At 42.0% G+C, this 22186-nt stretch overlaps 1 protein-coding gene across 1 annotated transcript in view; it reads right to left on the bottom strand.

Annotated features, from left to right (window-relative positions):
- LOC136863136 (EGFR adapter protein) overlaps window positions 1-22186 on the bottom strand; it is a 376221-nt gene that overhangs the window by 112265 nt on the left and 241770 nt on the right. The window lies entirely within an intron of this gene.

The following is a 22186-nucleotide window of genomic DNA, read 5'->3' on the forward strand; positions in this document are numbered from 1 at the left end:
AGCCCGCGCACAGCAGTCTAACAATCCCGCATGACGTCCACTGTCTTTTCACTCTAACCGTCTTCATTCACTATACCTTGCCGATCCCACGTCGAACTCTCCCATGCTGCAACAGACACAACGCTCCTTCACAGCAGTTGGGCCGAGATGCTCAACTCCGCCGACGACAGACAGAAAGCACGAACATTCAGTTCCACGGACAGGAAACTCACAGAGACTTACACACAGACTGCCTCGTCAACTCAGTCTGAACCTCAACGGAAGCTGCCACTGTCCACAGCAGCACTCACTCTCAGACTGAACTGACAGCACTCCGCACTAGACTCGTCTGGTTCGCCTTAAATAGGGAGGCCAGTGGTTCCAGAACAGTCCAGAAACCTCTCAGCCCCCGATCGCCTCCAGATTTCTGATCATCGTACGCGTAGGCAGCGGCCAATAGCCCAGTTGTGACGTCGCTTGCTTGTGGGCGGGGCACGACCAACTTGCTACACTCGGCTCGGAATCGGCAAGGCGGATTCTGTCACTATACATTCTCCATCTTAAAACATCACCTCCATGCTCCTTTCGCATAGCCTTCTGGATGAACACGCTTCCCCTTATCTGATTTCACCTTCAGTGGCGCCTGAAGATTTCCTAATGTTCCATTTCTTTTTCATTGTATCCGTTACAACAATAATGGACAGCGGAACTTCTCCAGATGACCAACCACGCCTATTACCGACCACCTTTATCCGGCACGGAATGATATTCTCTTAAGTCCAATGTAATTTTACCTTCTATAAGATGACCACTCCCTGACAAACTACCATGAAGTTTGGTCATAAACCAACAACATATTCCCCTTCATACGACCAGAACACTGAGAAAATAATTACAGTGTGGTACCATACGTTACTGTACACCCCTACTTGCACTATTCTTGGAATTTCCTCATTACTACTAGAGAGGAGTGAGAGTGGGCAAGAGGAAAATGAACGACCTATCGTGCGGAGAACGAATTTCTGTTGTAAAGAAGAGTGAGAAAGGAAGATCCAGGCAGAAAAAGACAATACCACAAAAGATCATAACCGTTACTTAACGGAATAGGAAGAAAAATCTAATAAAGAAACTGCGAAAAGACGGATGCTGGCATACGAAGAAATGAACAACGCGGTTTTCGAGTGCTTGATTCAAATCCGTGCTAAGGGACAAATATTTGACTTTGATCTAGGTATTAAGTGAGTACTTTTTGGTGATATTCTTAGTCATTCGTAACAGCCTCACTGATTTAAGGAAGAAAAAAGTGATGAAAGTCGGTGTCTAAAGATGTTTTCTGTAGTATGAACGTGTGTTTTTTCCAATGTTACTACAATAATTATTTTTCTCGAGCATACAATATACAAACATATGAGGCCCTTATTTTAAAAAAGGACCTGTAATTCTTTTCTAAAAAAAATGTGTTTAGAAAAGCTGTCAGCTTGCTTTAAAACCCCACTGTTGGCAGCCTTGAAGTTGGTTTTCCGTGTTTTCCCATTTTCCCATTTTCACACCAAGCAAATACAGGGGCTGTACCTTAATTAAGGCCACGGTCGCTTCTTACCCGATCCTAGCCCTTTCTTATCCCATCGTCGCCATAAGACCTGTCTGTGTCGGTGAGACGTCAAGCAAATGATGTTTTATTTGCTTTTTGTTTTACGTCGCATCGACACAGATAGGTCTTATGGCAACGATGGGACAGGAAAGGGCTAGGAGTGGGAAGGAGGCGGCCGTGGCCTTAATTAAGGTACAGCCCCAGCATTTGCCTGGTGTGAAAATGGGAAACCACGGAAAACCATCTTCAGGGCTGCCGACAGTGGGGTTCGAACCTACTATCTCCCGAATACTGGATACTGGCCGCACTTAAGCGACTGCAGCTATCGAGCTCGGTGCAAATGATGTTTTGAAAGATTTCAGTCAATAAGGATGTTTTTTCATTTCGAAATGAAAATAAGCGCACGGTAATAATGAACAGATTTCATTCACATTCGGATACCACACTTGATAGACAAAGTGAGTTAAAATACCAATTTCGAACGTCTTATATGTGACTGTTCGTGGTGTTCGAGCGTAACTTCAGGCACTTAATAGCCACGCATTTGTTACTTCCTTTCCACCACTGGCCCCTGTAATTATAAATACACACACCAGCACAAATACCAAATCCCCATAGGTTTTCAAATACATTTCAAATTTACACAAAGTATACGGGCTGTTGCGCCTGCTATGGGTCAATTCTTCTTGTTTTTCTTCGTTCTTTTAGTCTCTTTTCCAATGATCTGGGATTGCCACTAATGTACATTAAAGTCAGTTTTATATTCGCATGCCCTTCATGATGCTAACCCCACGCGGAGGGACACATGGATTATCGCGTGCCTCTCTAGTGGCTGAGTGGTTGGTAGTGCGATGAAGATTTGTATTAAGACGATTTAAACACCAGCCCCCCCCCCTCCCCGAATTGAAGTATATAATAAAATGTGGCTAAAACCCCATCCCGCCCGGGAATCGAGCCAGACGCCCCATCAACCGAAGCCTCCTGAGCTCACTATTCAGCCAAGGAGTGGGACTTCCATGAATAAATAATAACAAGAACATTATGATTTCAAAGCAACCATACGCAATGAGAATATTAATTATATTCCTGACCACCATTTTCCTGTATACTACGATCGTTTTAAAACTTTACTTTTTAAAATTCTGTTGAAAGCCTCTTATCGTGTGTAAAAAAAATTAAGTTATAACCGGTGAAGTTTATTTTTATTTTAAGGGCCCCGTCATATTCAGCGGATCACATTACCATGTCTACCCTCCAGACCTCATTTACATTTTCCGCAATATGATCTGGAAATTATCGTTAGTTTAGATAAGGAAGCAATTAGGTTACGGCTGAAATAAGCTCAATATTCAAGCGTTCATAATAAACTTGCTACACAATTACGGGAGAGGGAACGCGTTTTATTAATATTCTGTTCGTGTTTCGCGGTAAGTTGATCAGTTCACAATTACCGCAGTCTAATTGGCGTTGAGTAAACATAGAGCTCCTCATCGCAGGTACTCAAGGGCTGTAGGTGGGAGCTAACATCCTGCAGTGTGAACGTTCCTCCTAAAATTGCAATCCCTCCACAAAAGTGAAGAGCGGCTCATACAAGGCACATGCTAGTACTGGCAATTAAAAATGGAACTTGCTGACCAGTTCCATGCAAACTGTGTGAGTTATGATTGCGTGAAATAAACTGCAATTCTTTTACTGTGTAGTGTAAACGCTGAATGGCTGATTCTGAAAAGTATACATCAAGAAGGAAAGCGTTAGCGCTGGCCTAGATCTCCCAGTTGGTTAGTCGTTGGCTTTTTGTTCTCAAGATTGTAGTTCGGTATGGGAGGAGGTTGGTGGCATATAAGGAAAGTTGGATTGTCCTATCCATCGATAATATTGTTTTTATTCTGCCTGGCCTTTTTACCAATTTACTGGGGTCGGCACTTGATGAATATGTGGCACAGTTTATAGAGGAATGCTCTTTCTAAAGCCAACCCTACGTGCACGGATGTTTTCACTATTCCAAGTTTATGTGGTGGTTGGTAGTGTGGCATATTGCATGTAAATAAATGTATTAAGTCGAACAAAGCACTGAGTCCCCGAGCCAAGTTAAAAACCCCGATCAGGTCGGGAATCGAACCCAGAGCTTTGTGGACCGAAGGCCAGTACGTTGACCATTCAACAAAGGATCTAGACTCCTACCACGTTAATGATAAAAATGTCACATTATGTACCTGCACCTTCGGAAAGGGACTGTCTATCCGACGTTGTAAAGGCGTGCGCGGCCCTCCCGGAAGGAAGTAGGATCACACTTCCTCATCAGAAGTCGAGAAATGTAAGAGACAAGCTTTCTCCTATGGAGTGGCACATGGTCCCGAGGTTTAATCAGCCTATACCAATAATGAGTACCAAGGCAAAGTCTGCCGGACAGAGGACATAATACTATATTTCACTTAGCACCGACGTTACGGACACTGACGGCCTTTATCTTCCTCTCCTCCGAAGGCCTTCATTGCCTAAACGGAGATAACTTAGTTTGCTTTGCTTTGTAACTTTGAGACATATCCACATACTTTATTACATTTTTAGAGCTGTTCTTGGAATCTCTTGTAAGTTACACAAAATTAAGTTATTCTCATGGTTTGAAAACTATTCATCATTTTCTCTTACTTAAAGCCATTTTTGAAGGGAATGAATGTTACTTATGACTATCTAACTCATAAATGAGACGTTTACTACAATCAAGAGTTCAGGAGTTTTTTTTTACTTGTTTCAATAAATTTATAAAAATGTCAATATTATCCGTTCAGCAGTTTATAAGAGAAAGGTGCATATTACTGTATGTTGAAAAAGTGAAGTACTGAAAATTGAAGTCTGTATCCGTTGGTTCGGGAAATGGAACGGATTCAATGGAGCCACCCAAAAGGGCATATTTTTAACTACAACTTAAGATGCGTCACAAAATCAATTCTAGGTCGAGTGTCTATTATATTTAAAAGGCGTGGGGTGGAAGTCTACTTAAAAGGCTGTTTAAAATTCTATATAAATTCGTGCAAAACAAAGGCGTCTATATTAGTTGGTTTAACAAATTGGGATGTTTCAGTAGAACCAAGTAATACATAATTATTTTGACTATCACCTGATAAACGCCAGAAAAATCTAGGTCTAGTTTATTAACATAATATATACGAACTTTATCTTGAAATGTTGAATTATTTTGCAGTACAAAAATCTAAAAACGTCTATTTTTCTATGTTTAGGATTCTGACCTCCCTACAGGGTGTCTAAATGTCATAGCTTTGAATCATTGGCTTACAGAACTGCGAAATTCCTGAAACATTAACATTTTCGGGGAGTCTAAGTAAGAGAAGAATCTCAGTACATCCATGTACTGTAAATCTCCCTTACACGGTTGCATTAGGTTCAATTCCTGGAGGGTCCATCGATTTTCAATTCCAGCCTGAAGGTCGGAAAGGGGATCACTAAACTTCGTGTATGCTCAATAAAGAGTATGTTGATTGCATTCGCTAGTAGAAAGAATTTCATAATCACACGCTACGTGAATATAGATTTAATAAAATTAAATCTCTAGTAATAATATTCTTCCTTCGAATAGGCCCACTTGCGACCACACTCATTCACTGCTGCTAGCCTAATAGTGGTATGCACTGTTCGAACTTGAGAAAGGTAACCAGAACGGAGCAAGACGTGCCTTACTGCATATGCAACCACCATCACACATTAGTGGAGCGTGTAATCTAAAATGCCTGAGTTAGCTCCAATCCGTTCGACAGGCTAAGTTGGCTGACTAGGGAGGATGACCTTGCTTACTTTACTCACGATTCAGGCAATGTAGTTCATCCGGAGATGAGAAAGCCCTTGTGTACAAAGAGCGAAGGCCGGGAATTTTGAGCTGAAATGTATAATGCCACGTGAACCGATGGACAGCGTTATGGCTAAAATTCAAAACAGTGACTATAAACCAATCAAATTTCACGAAAGTTAAATGAAAACAGAGTAGCTTCAAGGTGACTGTTAAGGCCCATAGGTGTGGTTCCGGAAAGTGGCTACCGACCCCTTCAATGCGGCTGTGACAACTGTGCTGTAACGTCCCTTGAAGTGTAATCGGTTTTTAGCAGACGGGGAAGGCTTCTTTAACGCACCAGTAAAGTTAAGTAGGAATTATGAAACTGAAGCAGAAGGTGCCAAGCCGAGGCGGTAAAGACATGTTCCTTTAACGAGGGTTCTATTTCGCGCAAGGAAGTCGAGAAATTTAGAATCGAGAGAAGGCAGAGACACACAACCCTGAGATTCACGCACTCTACACCGAAAAATGTGTACCTGGTTAATTCCAGGGCACAAAGGCTGTTAGGCGTAGAGCTAACTACTCTCTATCACTTAATAGCGAGTTTGCGAATGATGAGAGCCCTTAAAGTGCCTTAATCTTCGAAGATTGGCTTTAATTTTTTTAGACTTAGGAGAAACCAGTGTGGGGAGGTTATTGCATTTAGTGTGTAAGATGCATGGTACAGGGAAAGTGCTATTCGACTTTGGAGAGATTGTTGTTATACCCACTCCCAAGAAATCATGTTCTGTCAAGTGTGAAATCTACCGAACCATTAGTTTAGTATCTCACGCTTGCAAAATGTTAACACGTATTATTTACAGAAGAATGGAAAGACAAGTTGAAGCTGAGCTGGGAGAAAGTCAGTTGGACTACAGAAAAAAATTACAATTTGCTTTACGTCTTATTTCGACGATAAGATAGGAAAGGGCTAGGAGTGGAAAGGAAGCGGTCGTGGCCTTAATAAATGTATATCCCCTAGAATTTGCCTGGTTTGAAAGTGCGAAACCATGGAACATTTCAGGGCGGCCGACAGTGGGGTTCAATCCCACTATTTCTCGAATGCAAGCGCACAGCTACGCAGCCAACTAGCTCGGTAGAAGAAATATAGGAACACATGAAGCAATCCTGACTTTACGTCTGTTTTTAGAGGATCGATTTAAGAAAGTCAAGCCCACGCACATGGCATTCGCAGATCTAGAAAAGGAATTCAATAATGTTGATTGGACCAAGCTACTTGAGATTCCGAAGGTGATAGGGATTAGATACCGAAAAAATCACTATACAGTCGTAAGAATCGAAGGCTATGAGAAAGAAGCAGCAATCCAGGAACGAGAGAGTCAAGGTTGCAGTTTGTTCCCTCTCCTTTCAAGTGTTCCTATAGAACAGGGGGTAAAGGAAATCAAAAAGGAATCGCAATCCAAGGAGAGGAAATCAAAACTCTATAGATTTTTCTATGATATTGATAATCTGACTGATGACCTAAATAACATCAAGTACCTAGATGAGATAAATAGAATTAAGGCTTAATGCGTAAGATATTTGGGGCAATGAATACACAGGCACTGTGTCTCACACTGCGTCGGAATCTAAATGCGCTGCCCACAACCATTCCTGGATCACTACTTCAAACTTTCTTGAACTTATTCCTTGCAGGTGGATTAATACTGTATACACTTTCTCCAGCACTCTAATTGCACTTTAGAATTAATCTTTTTCCTTAACAGAACTTAACAATTTTTCTAAAACTCATGTTTATCGACACCTTTTTCTTCCTTTTTTTTTCAATGTTTTCCAAATTCGTCGTCACACACTACATGTGTTTCAAATAGGCCTATATTTTCACGTTTTCATATACTACTGTAGTTGACTAAAAAAACTCTCTAGCACAGATTTTCTCTTCGTACAGATATGCAAGGGTATGAGATTCGGTTCAGAGGATCTCGGGTTCAATTCCTGGCCGGACTGGGGATTTTAACTGCGTATGATTAATTCCCCTGGCTCTTTTTCTTCTTGCTACTTGCTTTACGTCGCACCGACACAGATAGGTCTGACGGGGACGATGGGATAGGAAAGGCTTAGGAACGGGAAGGAAGCGGTCGTAGCCTTATTTAAGGTACAGCCCCAGCATTTGTCTGGTATGAAAATGGGAAACCACGGGAAACCACCTTCAAGGCTGACGACAGTGGGGTTCGAACCCACTATCTCCCGAATGCAAACTCACAGCCGCGCGCCCCTAGCCGCACGGCCAACTCGGCTGGTCCCCTGCCCCTGAGACTAGCTACAGTAGGTGTCTATCTCCGTCTCAGTACACGAAATACAGTAAAGTCTAAGGGAAAAGCAAGCTTACCGGGAGAGTTGGCCGTGTGGTTAGGGGTGCGCATCTTTGAGCTTGCATCCGGAAGATAGTGGGTTCGAGCCCCACTGTCGGCAGGCCTGAAGATAGTTTTCCGTTGTTTCCCACTTTCACACCAGACAAATGCTCGGAGTGTACCTTAAGGCCACGGCCGCTTCCTTCCCACTCCTAGCACTTTCCTATCCCATCGTCGCCATGAAACCTATCTGTCTCGGTGCGACGTAAAGCAAATTATAAAAAAAAGCTTGTAGTTTAACGTGACTGTTGTTATCTCATAAAATGGGACATCCGATTTTACTTGGGACCTGAGCCATCGGGATGAGATCGTTCATTTTAAAAAGTCCATGTCGAACTAAAATCTTCCCAACCAATATCAAATTCTGTGATTTTGTATGCAGTTGAGACCTGGACATTGAACAAAGCGTCTGAGGAGAGGATCAAAGACTTTTATTTGTAGATTTATAGACGTCTACGTACGCCGTTAAGGCATCAGGAACATATAGTCTGACACCATTGTTAGCCGGTTCGAGTCCCGTTGGTCGACAAAATGTTCACTATCAGAATATTGGCCAGAAGGGTAGGAGAGGTGGTGGTGTGTAATTTCTAATCACCAGATTACGTGTTAAAAGCCTGGATGAAATTCCAAACCTCTCCGCAGTGCTCATCTAGAGTGAGAATATTCCAGTGACTCTCATTCAGGTATCAGAGGTGTTGTCATTATCTGAGATACCATTGACTCAAGGTATATAATATGTGTAGTCTTCAGCAATATCTGTTTGTCAACAGTACAAAATTCCGGCGCGATAGCATGTTCGAATATCTTAAAAGTAGTTCATCTTCCTGGCCTTTTTCTCCAGTTTCTTTGAGTCGGGACATCGTGTGGATGTGCTTCAGTTTTACGAACAGATGTCCTTTCTGACGCCAACGATGTGTGAAGGAATGTATTTATTATTGCGTGTTTTAGTTGTGCGGTGTGTTGTACGTAGATTAACAGATGTATATTGTGACGGACGTAAATACCTAGTCCCAGAGCAAGAGAATCAACCATAGGCAGTTAAAATCCCCGGTACAGCCAGAAATCGAACCCGAGACTCTCTGAATCGAATGCCAATACGGTGGCCATTCTACTAAGGAACAAGATGAAACCCCTAAAAGTAGTTAGTTGGACGTAAAACCATTTACATCACTCATGCAACAGATGCCACCTTTTGATTGTTTCAGGATTTCATCAGGTCAGCAGCATTAACACCTCTAAAGACCATGCGACTGGCTGGATATCTTCGTAGCGATCCGCGAAGTTTCTATAGCGGTTTGTCAGAATGCGAGGAAAACGATAGCAAGATAAGTTGAGTTAATTCGAGTAAGTAGCAAGTGAAGAGGAACGATATGGATAAGGCTTGAAAACTTGAGGAACTTGGCTTCTCACAACTCGCTGTGAGTTTAATGCCCCCATCTTGGCAAATACAACTGTGATTTAACGTGTCTGAACCTCATACAGAAGTCATAGTACAATTCCGTGCTACAGATAAATATTTCGAGACAGACAGTGGTTCTTACAATTAACATGGAAAAATTTGCACTCCCAGTGAAAAGGATGTGGTAATTTTAAAAGCTCCTAATATGCCACGTCGATGGAAGACATAGTCCCTAGTAACTATTTTTTTGCTATTTGCTTTACGTCGCACCGGCACAGATAGGTCTTATGGCGACGATGGGTCAGGAAAGGCCTAGGAATGGGAAAGAAGTGACCGTGACCTTAATTAATTGCCTGGTGTGAAAATGGGAAACCATGGAAAACCATCTTCAGGGCTGCCGACGGTGGGATTCGAACCCACTATCTCACGGATGCGAGCTCACAGCTGGGCGCCCCTAACCGCACGGCCAACTCGCCCGGTCTACTAACTATTAATGTCGAGTGCGATGATGTATGCAAAAACGCCACATAAGAATGGTTCGGTTGCTCATCGTGTGGCTTATATGAATAGTCTATCAGAAAACGTGTGATGCCATATGCCAGTGATCCATTACTGAATGACATGCTCAGAGGGCGTACGGGATATCAGTGCGACCAATTAATGAAATGTGAGAGTGGCCATATAATTGCACTGCGGGAGGTAGGGTTGACGGCACCTTCTACAAGTCTGGCAGAATGATGTGAACACGGGGAAAGAGTACAACGAATCAATGTAAGTGATGTTTCCTCCTTCCAGGTACAAATTATAGTGACATTGTCATTTCTTTTTCTCTAATATGTATGTACGGTGTGTAGAAATAAGTGATTCATGAGGGTCGTATTGTTATAACAAACCTTCTTCTTCTTCTGTGGTGCTACAGTCCAGGGAGAACTTTGGCCTTTCCAACGAGCTTCTTCCATCCATCACGGTCACATGCTGCCCTGCTCTAATTTCTGCATCCCAGCTCCCGTAGATCATCTTCCACTCCGTCCAATCATATTGTTCGAGGTCTGCCTCGTCCTCTTTGTCCTTCTGGGTTTCCAAAGGGAATCTTCTTTGACACCTCAGACTCCTCCATTCTTGCCACCGAACTCGATAGCTGCAGTCACTTAAGTGCGGCCAGTATGCAGTATTCGGGGGATAGTAGGTTCGAACCCCACTGTCAGCAGCCCTGAAGATGGTTTTCTGTGGTTTCCCATTTTCACACCAAGCAAATGCTGGGGCTGTACCTTAATTAAGGCCACGGCCGTTTCCTTCCCAGTCCTAGCCCTTTCCTGTCCCATCGTCGCCATAAGACATATCTGTGTCGGTGCGACGTAAAGCGAATAGCCATTCTTGCCACATGACCTCCCTATCTTATCCCTCCTGATCTTATGATTTTTGTTACTGGAGCATTGTACCTTGTTCTCCATCGTTTTTTATCATACACTGGACCAATTATACTCCTCAGAACTTTCCTCTCGAATCCAACAAGCAGCCTTGCGTCGGTTTCCGTAAGGAGCCATGTTTCTGAGGCGTAAGTGAGGACTGGTCTAACAAGGGTCTTATAAATAGTAAGTTTTGTCGGGCGTCCGAGGAGTCTTGACCGTAACAAGTTGCTCAAGGCAAAGTATGCGTTATTTGCTGAGATCAGCCTGATCTTAATTTCAGTTGAGACATCATTAAAACAAGTTACTGTGGAACCAAGATACTTCAAACTATCCGCTCTTTCAATTGTATATCCATCCAGACTGAAAGTCGTCGACATATTAGGTTGATAGGCTTTCCCTCAGGCCATATACTTTGTTTTGTCTTCATTTATCATTAGGTTCATCTTCCTGCTTGCTTGGTTCAAGGCTGTGAAGGCTTCTTTCAATGCTGGTACTGATCGTGCTACAATGTCTAAGTCATCTGCATATGCCAAGATCTGCACAGAATAGTCGGGAATCGAATCTTCGGGACTTCCCGGAAAGAGGCAAGTACACCACGGGGCCGTCGAAATGAAATGATATATATACTACTATTATTCCATTATTCCATATCTTTGCTTAAAGTTAGCAATTTAGGTAGAATGGCATCGAAATAGCTAAATTAGAGGCCTATATGATTTACTTTAGTTTGTACATAGCTTTATCATTACAGTATTTATGTACACATCTTACGCAAGTGTGGAGCAGGAAAACTTTGATGTGAAATGACTTAACTAACTCCACCCGTTGCTGAACGTCTTGGCGGCAGACTGGGGGCTTCTTTAATCAGGGCGCTCGACGAGAATTACTTCCAGCGAGCAGATATCCGACAGAGAAGCCAATCAAATTACTCATTAAATGATAAGGTTTAATGCCCTTGAGTCTCTTATAAAGTGAAACTTGAGGGGAATCTCATCATGCTGCCTTCTTCAAGTCACAGAAATCGTTTTCGATTCATTACCCACGGTAAACATTTCTTTAGCAAGTCCTGACATCATTTGAAATAGACCGTACTTCACTAGGGTAATTTATGCAATATTACATCAGATATTAGAAAATGGCAGGATATGGCCAACTGAGGCTGCCTTACTTGATTAACATTTAATTTACTTTGGTTTTCTCTAGTGGAAATTAAAAGAAATAGAATGAATAAGTGACTACATTGGGATAACCTACACGGAGTGCCTAGGAGAGAACATGAGTTTCCCGACACGAGCAAAATTTCACGAATGAATGAATCATATTATGTAAGATAGAAAAATAAGGGCTGTGTTATTCTATAGTATTCTTAAATTTCTTTAAACATATAGATTAAGCAGCGAAATGCTCAGCAATATGGAGCGAATTGACGGCCACCTTCTCATCGTAGCATCTTTGCCCTACTTTAATAGGAGATTATACTGAATGAATTAAACGGATGGCACCGCAGTTGTACTTCTGTCCGGACACCCAAAATCTTCCTGCAATGAAACAATCCTGAAAAATAAGTCATATAAATGCGGATGCAGAAATGTTTAGTCATCCGACACCTCAGAACATTCTAATGTGTTTATTGCCCGGCTCCATGGCTCAATGGTTAGCGTGCTGGTCTTCGGTCCATGGGATCCCGGGTTCGATTCTTGGCCGAGTCGGGGATTTTAACCTTCATTGGTTAAATCGGATTGCTCGGGGCTGAGAGTGTGTGCCGTCTTCATCATTAGAAATCATTATAGGTGCGCAGGTCACCTATACGGCATCAACTCGAAAGACCTGCATCGGGTCTCTTTGGAGGCCACACGCCATTTAAAATATGTGTTTATTTGTTGGAATTATGAAATATTGTCTCAATTTCATCATCATCAGAGCCTGATCAATCACTTTTTGGAGGGAAGGTCTCCCCCATTCCCTTCCAGGTTCTTCTGTCTTGGTCAGTTCTTATACACAACTAGCAAATGTACCCGTGCTTCGCTACGGTATTCTACATTGTATACGGATATCGACGTAAATACTGTGCGTGCAGCAAATGAAATTGTTTTAAAATTGCATGTCTCTTAGCCTTATCCGAGAAATAGCATGGGGAGATCCACATACGTTGTTTCCAATGTAAAGTGAGGGTTACGGAGTTGTGATGATAACGCCAGGCTCACTTGCCTACTGCCATTCACAATCGAGTTGGCAAGTTTACATTATAATTGCAGGCCCCAATGCCTACTGCGCGGTCACAATCGATTTGGGGAGTTTTAGTTACAATGGCAGACCCATTTCCTACTTTCAGACAGGTTACAGTTGACGAGTTTTTATTATAATACCAGGCAACTTCCCTACCACCAGTCAAAATTGAGTTGTGCAGTTATCATTATAATGACAGTCCCTTTTTACTGCTGCTAGCCAGCTTACTGCCAGTCACACAGAATTAGTGAGTTTCCATGAAAATAGCAGGCCACTATGCCTAATGCTAGTCAAATTTTAGATTGGAACATTTGTTTATAATGGCGGGCACCCTGGCCTAGAGCCAAACACAATAGAGTAGGGGACTTTCGAACAAAACTGCATGATCCCTTGCCTTCTGCAAGACAAATCGAAAAGTGAATTATTCATTAAAATGGCAGGCCCTCCTTACTAATGCCAGTTACACAGGAGTTGGAGAAGGACCCCATTCCTACTGCCAGCAGTCAAAGTCGGTGTAGGGAGTACTGATTACAATAGCAGACACATCCTTTCTCGATCGCTACAAATCGACATCAATGAATATATACAGATGGACATACGAAAGTAGGCCTATATGAATGTTTACAATATTGCAGACCTTCATTTACAGATTAACTGCTGCTAAACGGTACGTCATATCGACAAAGGATTGTACCGTAAGGCGCAGTATTTAGCGATCTAAATGGCTGGTCCTATGATATTTTCTCGCATCTAATCTATTCATGGGTCAGATTGAATCAGAAACGTTGAATAGGTTGAAATTTGTGTAAGAATATCTTACATTGAATTACTTTTCGGATAATTATGTGACATAGCATTTGGCTCACATATGGGTACTGGGTGGGCCAATGTTCGTGTAGAGTTTGATCATACTATCTTTCCTGTAAGTGACTGAAATGATGCACATGAGAAGAAAAGGTTTAGAAATTAATTTCCATTATGGCAGGTAGATTTCCATTAAGTTTGGTTGTGTGTATTTTGAGGGAGTGCAAAATCACGGTTTCGGTTTCGTATAAACCCCCAATTAGTTAAGGGATTTAGAAACAATATTTGCCTAAAACCTCCCCAAAGGACAGGTGGATTCTAATTATGAAGTTTGGTGGAAATATATCCAGTAGTTTTCAAGTTAGAGAAAGACAAACAGAGCAACAAACAAAGAAACAAACAAACAAACAAACAAACTAACTAACAGACACCAAGGAAACCTACCCTTGGATAGATGGATGCTATATATAAAATTTGGTTCAAATATCTTGTTAGTTTTCAAGTTGTAAGAAGTACGCTTTACACGCACCCGCTCTTGCGTTAAGTCCGCTGGGATTTGTACCGAAAAACGGTCCGTTAATGATATCTCCCTTACTAAATCCTGTTATCGAAATGATGCACATGAGAAAAAAAAGGTTTAGAAATTAATTTTCATTAAGGCAGGTTGATTTCCATTAAGTTCGGTTGTGTATACTTTGAGGGAGTGCAAAATAACGGTTTCGGTTTCGTAAAAATCCCCACTCAGTTCAGGGATTTAGAAACGATATTTGCGCTAAAACCTACCCAAGGAGAGTGGATTCTAAATATGAAGTTTGGTGGAAATATATATTTAGTAGTTTTCAAGTTATAGAAGGACAGACAAACAGACAAACAGACAAACAAACAGACAAACAGACAAACAAACAGACAAACAGACACCTAAGCTAAAAATGATGCAGATGGTCATTATTACACCTGAAACGGATAACTGTATGGAAATTTCGCCAAAATAATCAATGTACAGACACACGGTCGTTACGATTTTATTTTTTGCGCTAAAACCTACCCAAGGACAGGTGGATTCTAAATATGAAGTTTGGTGGAAATATATCCAGTAGTTTTCAAGTTATAGAAGGACAGACAAACAGACAAACAGACACTAAAGCTAAAAATGATACAGATGGTCATTATTACACCTGAAACGGATAACTGTACGGAAATTTCGACAAAATAATCAATGTACAGACACACGGTCGTTACGATTTTATTTATATAGATGACGGATAAGCATGAGCACGTTGAAAAGTGCAGACTTCCACATCGAGATTCATATCTCCTAAACGGTTTATGATATTAAGAAACGGTTTGCGCCATCAGACGCCTCATTTATCGCTCTAGATGTTTATTTCTAAACCATATCCTCGTATCTCCCATATTAAGGGGGTAAATTGAGTTCAAATTTTGAATAGGGTGAAATTTGGGTGCATTTTTTACATTTTACATTACGTTTTGCCTACTTATGTATAAGCTAGAATTATGAAATTTGGTACACATATGTCCCTTAATCGTGCTAATGTGCGCACCCAACGTGATGATCCTATCATTCTTATAAGTGTGTCAAACAATGAAATATACTTGTAAAAATCACCAAATTTACGATCAATGCAGAAATACGGCCAAATTTAACGTATAAGGGAGAGAGATACGACAAAATGTCACAGGACCAAAGTTGTAGATCACTCCGAATTGAAGCGACATTGTTCCATCCGTTTTGTGATACGACTTACCGTTTAAACAAAAAAATAGCTCAAAAGGAATGTCTGCACAGTCATTAAAATTGCCTCCATATTTCGATATCTTTTGGGGTAAAAAGTGAAAAATTTTAACATCTTGGAATTTCCCGTCGGTTAGGGACCAAAAGCTATAATTTCACCAAATTTCAATTGTCTACCTCGTCTGGCAGGTTGTGCCGCCATCTTGATTTGGGGGATAGGGGATAAAAATGAGGAAATTCCCGAAAATTTTTAAGCCCACGAAACCTATAGGTTATCGTTTTGGATATACTATACGACTGTGTTCTTATGCTGAGCCCAAAATTTGAACCCCCCAGCGTGCCCCCTTCAGGGACTTTTGAGAATTTCCGACTTTTCTAGGGATCCTGGGGTCATCAGTTTCCCTCGTACCAAGTTTCCAATTTCTGACATTTCTAGAAGTGCCTCATTAATTTTTTTTTTTTCATTTTTAAATATTTATATATACATCGCTCCAGCCCGACTTGCTTTTATATATATAGATGGTCCCAAAGTTTGATCACTATATCTGATCATGCAGACCAGTGGTACGCAAACGTTATCTGCCGCGCCCCTTTTCTCGTCATCCATTAACGTCTGCTAATTTGAGATGAACACCGGCCCTAAGGCATAGTCTACAGTGTTGCTAGGTAACATTGTCTGGCCGTCCATTTACACCTTACATCACAGCCTGCACGGTTGCTAGGGTTACACTTTCGTCACGCTAACGTCCGTACGTTAAAGCAAATTTTTAGATGACCTTCCCGGCCATAAGACATATTTATGTCAAAAGGAAGAGATCCAACTCTTCCAAAAATGAAAGGAAAGACCCACGAAGGGCGTGAAAACGAAATGCTTGCAACTTTATTGCTGAGAAGGTTCTAGTTCCTTTACAGCACCTTCGTATTTTGCAGTTTCGAAGGAATAGTAACGAATTTATTTATGAACACGAGCTTGTTTAAATAATACATCACCATCATGAACCTACAGAGAGAAAGGACAATCTTATACTATACTTAATCATCGGTCTTGGCTTCAAGAACAAACATTTCTATCGAATGATAAATCGGAAGTGATACTTCAACTCCTGAGGCCACGTGACTTTGAAAGTCAAATTGATCCCTCCCTGCAGTTATGAAGATTCCAACTTAAATCACCCGAAAGAGAAGTAAGTAGCAAAGCACTGCGCCCTTCGCACCTCCACAGATTAATTTAAGAGAGAGAAGACAAAATTTAAGAGAAGAAAGATGACGTTTTTCTCTTAATGACGCATACCAATATAACGGGCGGTTCACCGGCCCCTTATTTTATCCGAGATTGGCAACCCAAATATCGCGTATAAGAGATCCTTATAATTTAGCCTCGATGAACCCCAAATAACTTGAAATTTCTCCTTATGCTCGATAAGGCTCTCTCCTACTGTGTGTCATCACGTAAACTGATCCATAGAAATAGCAAAGGAAAAACTACATGCATAATTGCACGCTAAATACTAAAGACCACTCTGCAACCATGTGTTTTATTGCGCCTTGAAATAACACAAATACCCATAATACGATCGAATTAATAGGTTATGCCACATGCTCTGTAATGTAAAGAAGTTAAATGATCACTGTAAACCATCACTGAAGACTCTGATGTGGATACTAACTCTCGAGGTGGAACGGCCATACGTACGTACCAAACCTCTAACATCCACCACTTATGTCGACTTCGTGGCTGAAGCCGTGAAGAGCTGGAACGCAAGGCGTGTGTGTGAATATCGTCAGCGTAGTGGTTCGCGTCCAGGATGACGCAAATTTTTTGAACGACAGAGGTACTTCTTTTTTTTTTTTTTTTGCTAGGGTTTTACGTCGCACCGACACAGATAGGTCTTATGGCGACGATGGGATGGGAAAGGCCTAGGAGTTAGAAGGAAGCGGCCGTGGCCTTAATTAAGGTACAGCCCCAGCATTTGCCTGGTGTGAAAATGGGAAACTACGGAAAACCATCTTCAGGGCTGCCGATAGTGGGATTCGAACCTACTATCTCCCGGATGCAAGCTCACAGCCGCACGCCTCTACGCGCACGGCCAACTCGACCGGTGTACTTCTTTTTAACGGAGATACAATAACAATCAATATTTTTTCGCTACTGGTTTTAAGGGGGTGCGCTCTTATTTGGCGTCTTTTCCCTAAGAATAGGCGAGGAAAGAAGTGGGAAGTAAATAGACCTTGGTCTTTTATTAAAGAAACGTCCCGGCATTTTCCTGGTAGTGAAAAATGGGAAAGTTGCATCCGGGAGATAGTGGGTTCGAATCCAACTGTCGGAAGCCCTGAAGATGGTTTTCCGTGGTTTCCCATTTTCACACCCGACAAATGCTGGGACTGTACCTTAATTAAGGCCACGGCCGCTTCCTTTCCACTCCTAGGCCTTCCCTACCCCATCGTCGCCATAAGACCTATGTGTATCGGTGCGACGTAAAGCAAATAGCAAAAACATGGGAAATCAAGTAGAACCATTTTCAGGACGGCCAGCATGGGATTCGAATCCAGAAACTCCCGAGCCCAGCGCACGCAAATAATAATCCACAATGATCAGGTCACATCACAGCACTTATTCATTTCCTCTCACGATGCATTCCTACGAAGAGTACGTTGAATAGTTGCTAATTTATGGAGAAAGTAGGGTCGAATTAATATGTAGGGCCTATGCCACGTACTGCGTAATCGTAAAAAGTTAAATGAGTGGCATGTAGGGACTGACGATGACTGCTGTGGTGACCCTCCCTTGGGAGTGTCACGTTTCCGGGGTATCTGATGGACCTCATGGCATGCCCAAGGAGTCTCGTGTATCTCTTCTTTTCTCTTGTTGTTAATTGTTCGTGCATGGAAAGGGGCTTTGTGAACTTGTATGGGGCTAATTGCCTGTTATGTGCAATGAATAAATACTAATACTAAAAAGTTAAATGAACACTGTAATGCACGGATATTAACTTTCGATGTGGAACGGCTACGTAAGACAGTAATCCTTTAGCATCTTTACAGTCCTTCGTAGTCTTTGTGGCCGAGTCGGTTAAGGGCCGTTGACACAATGTGTTAAATACCGGTAACGTAGTGGTTCGATTCCAGCCTTCTGAATGTTTTTTAAATATCTGATCGATAGATCTTGCCCTATTTTAACGGACACACAATGTTTATGCACACTTACCAGGGCACATCACAGCACGTATTCATTCACTCATGATATATTCCAGTGACGAGTACGTTGATATGTTGCCCATTTATGCGGAAACAAGGTAGAATGCAGTCCAGTCGCAACGTCTCTACCACGAGCGTTTTCCTGACAGAAGACTACCGACTACCAATACGTTCCGGAATCTTGAACGAATATTGCGATTGTACGCTGTCCAGAACAACCCTCATGTTAGTACACGGACACTTGCACAACAGACAAACATCAGCCGGTCATCATTTACTGCATAACAATAAATTTCACCCGTACCATCTGCAGTTACACCGGCAGCTCCACGGACGTAATTTAGATGCTAGAATAACATTTTTGTGAATAGGCATTACGCAGTGTGACCAGTAATGCAGTCTTTTTGTCAAGAGTCCTCTTTTCAGACGAATCACAATTTCACAACAATGGCGTCGTAAATGTGCAGTATGTACTATTGGAGCGCGGAGTATCCCTACTGGGTAAGACAGGGCCCATTTCAAGTGCAGTTGCGAGAAAATGTCTAGTGTGGGACCTTGGGTGACTATCTCATCGGACCATATTTCTCGAAGGACATCTAATGGGAGCACGCCACCTTCATTTTCTTCAAAATAAACTCCCACACTTGCAGGAGAACATGGCGCTGCGCGAGCGATTACGAAAGTGTTTTCAACAGGACGGGGCCCTACCTCACGGATCGGTAGTAGTCCGGAACCATCTTCACGCATCATATCCAAATAAATGGATAGGAAGGGGACGACGCGTTCACTCGATCACCCGATCTAACGCGTGCATAGGAGCCTGAAAATCCTGGTCACCTTCGGCAACTGATCATCGAGGCATGCCAAGCTGTTACATCTGACATGTTACAGCGTGCAAGAATGTCTTTACAATGCCATGCTGAAATCTGCATAAATCAAGGTGGTCAAACTTTCGAACACTTGTCACACTCAATATACAGGGTACCCTACTTCCTACCTACAGACCATCATGTCGTAGTCCAACTTGGCTGCGTACATCGAATAAAAACGGTCCTTTTCAGCACCAAATAAAAATTCCATCTTTGGAACAGAATGATATGGGACCATATTACAGTTACTGTAAGCGGCTTTAACAGACAAAAAAAAAAGTGTACCGGCCCGTGAATCGAACATACTGCTAAACAGCTTAACTAAAGCAACAGCTGTTACGCGTGGTTCAGCCACCGCACCTACTGCGAGCCATAACGTATAGCTAGAATGCTGTAGACCTTATAGACACTTCCTGTTCAAACGTCAGATAGTGGTGCTCGCATCTGTGACCGCGTTTCAGATTCATTATAGTTAAAGTAATAGAAATAACACTGCCGCTAATGATTTCTGCCATATTCGCGTGCATTATATAAACGGTATACTTGTACTAATCCCATAAAGAAGCAGATATTTTATGTTAGTTGGGTTACCTACCACCGACAAAAGTAAAGGGCTGGTGAACCACCCGACATTTTATTTATAACTTGCTAAATATGAAACTGAAAATCAATGGAAGATTAAAATTACAGTAGATGGTACTGAGAATTACAAAATGTCTAAAAGACCCTTGTATCGTGTATAGTTTCACAATTCCACATTATAGCTCATGGACTTCGTTCACAGAGGTTCATGCAGCTGCCGTGTGGAGGACAGCTAACCACGACCTGTCGATGACTAGCAGTCTCCAACCTTAGGTGGTGCTATTTTGAATTCCAGCGGTTAATACGAGTTTCTTTTTCTTTCTTAATCTATTTACCTTCCAGGGTTCGTTTTTCCCTCGGACTCAGCGAGGGATCCCACCTCTACGCCTCAAGGCCAGTGTCCTGGAGCGTGAGACTTTGGGTCGGGGATACAACTGGAGAGGAGGACCAATACCTCGCCTAGGCTATTCTATGCTGAACAGGGCCTTGTGGGGGGATGGGAAGATTGGAAGGGATAGACAAGAAAGAGAGAAGGAAGCGGCCGTAGCCTTAAGTTAGGTTCCATCCGGCATTTACCTGGAGAAGTGGAAAACCACGGAAAACCATTTCGAGGATGGCTGAGGTGGGAATCGAACCCACCTCTACTCACCGAGGCTGAGTGGGCCCCGTTCCATCCCTCGGACCACTTTTTAAATTTCGTGGCAGAGCCGGGAATCGAACCCGGGCCACTGGGGGTGGCAACTAATCATGCTAACCACTACACCACAGAAGCGGACTACTATGAGTTTCTAAAATTTGAAAAAAAAAAACACGTTTGCTGTAAGGGGGAGGGATTATATTGACATTAACGGTGTAAATGTCCCAGGATGGAGATTTAGGGATATTTACACTCCTTCCTGGTTGTAATACTAGACGATCGAATTGACTGTAGTAAGTGTGCATAAAGCACCTCAGTAGAGGCACTATTATTAAATATAATTTATTTACGATGTTTAAAGGTATTTCACTATTTTGTTCCACAGGAGATTTTTTGAACATAGCGGAAACCAATATTACGCGGAATTGGCTTTCAAACTTTCAATCGTCATTGACCTCAGCTGCGATCCAATCCATAATCTTGAGAACAGAAAGAAAACGAGTCAGTAACTCTGCCACTAAGTTTGTCAAGTGGATTATCGTGAGCCTGCATCAAACTGATATGATACTGGAGATTTCAAATGATTCCGTAATCGTTTCTCTTTTATTTGTCTAGTTATTCATAAAAGCGAAATAATATCCGTCGTGCACATTATTTGCACTCAATATCACCTGCATTCACAAGAAACTAATCTGTACATTTTCTGACTTGAAGGGGTTGTGTGTACTACAACGATCACCCACCCTCTTTCCTTAGTCAGTTTTCCCTTCTCTCTAGGATGAAGAGATGGAGTGAAGATTCAATTTATTGAATGTATCAGTTCTGAGCCAGATTTGAAGAAGACGATGTTGAAGTTAAAGTCAGAGTTCGAAACAACAAAGAAGTCTGAATAATGATTCCTCAGTACTTAACTGCTGAATTTTATACTCCTTTCACAAACGTCAAGGTTCTCTGAAAAATAATAAAAATAAATTATCTTTTATTACGGTATCGTAAAAGAAGACATGAGTTGTATGTGCTGTTTACAACAGCTTGAAGGAACATAACTGAAATACTGTAAAGTGAATTATTCGCAAAACAAGAGCGAGTGAGATTCATTACTGAAGTGCCAGATCTTCTGCTGTAACCAATTTCACCACTGCTTATAATAAATACAATAATGTATATCGGGAGAGATACATCTCCAGTTATGTGATTTCCCAAAGATACCTTATTTACATCGCCTAATGTTATTACAATGTAGGAGGCTGCACCAAATTAATACGGTGACAATGAGGGTCGAAATTGCGGGGGACCGGCGGAAGGCGACAATGTGGGCAGGGCCAGCGGCAAGCAAAACCAGAGCCACAGCGAATTGTCGAGGCACCTAATAAGGACGCTGGCCGAGTTCCTTTCGGAGATACTGGAAGCGGTCAACGATCAAGAAGGCACCCTGAATGATCTGGAATTGGAAACTACGAGTATCTTCCGTCCTATATAAAGAGCGAAGTCGGGGAAGTACAGGAAATCTTGAGTCAGTCGCGAGGAACATAAGATGGTTACGAGAT

This window comes from Anabrus simplex, chromosome 1, assembly GCF_040414725.1.
Source record: "Anabrus simplex isolate iqAnaSimp1 chromosome 1, ASM4041472v1, whole genome shotgun sequence".
NCBI classification, from domain to species: Eukaryota; Metazoa; Arthropoda; class Insecta; order Orthoptera; family Tettigoniidae; genus Anabrus; species Anabrus simplex.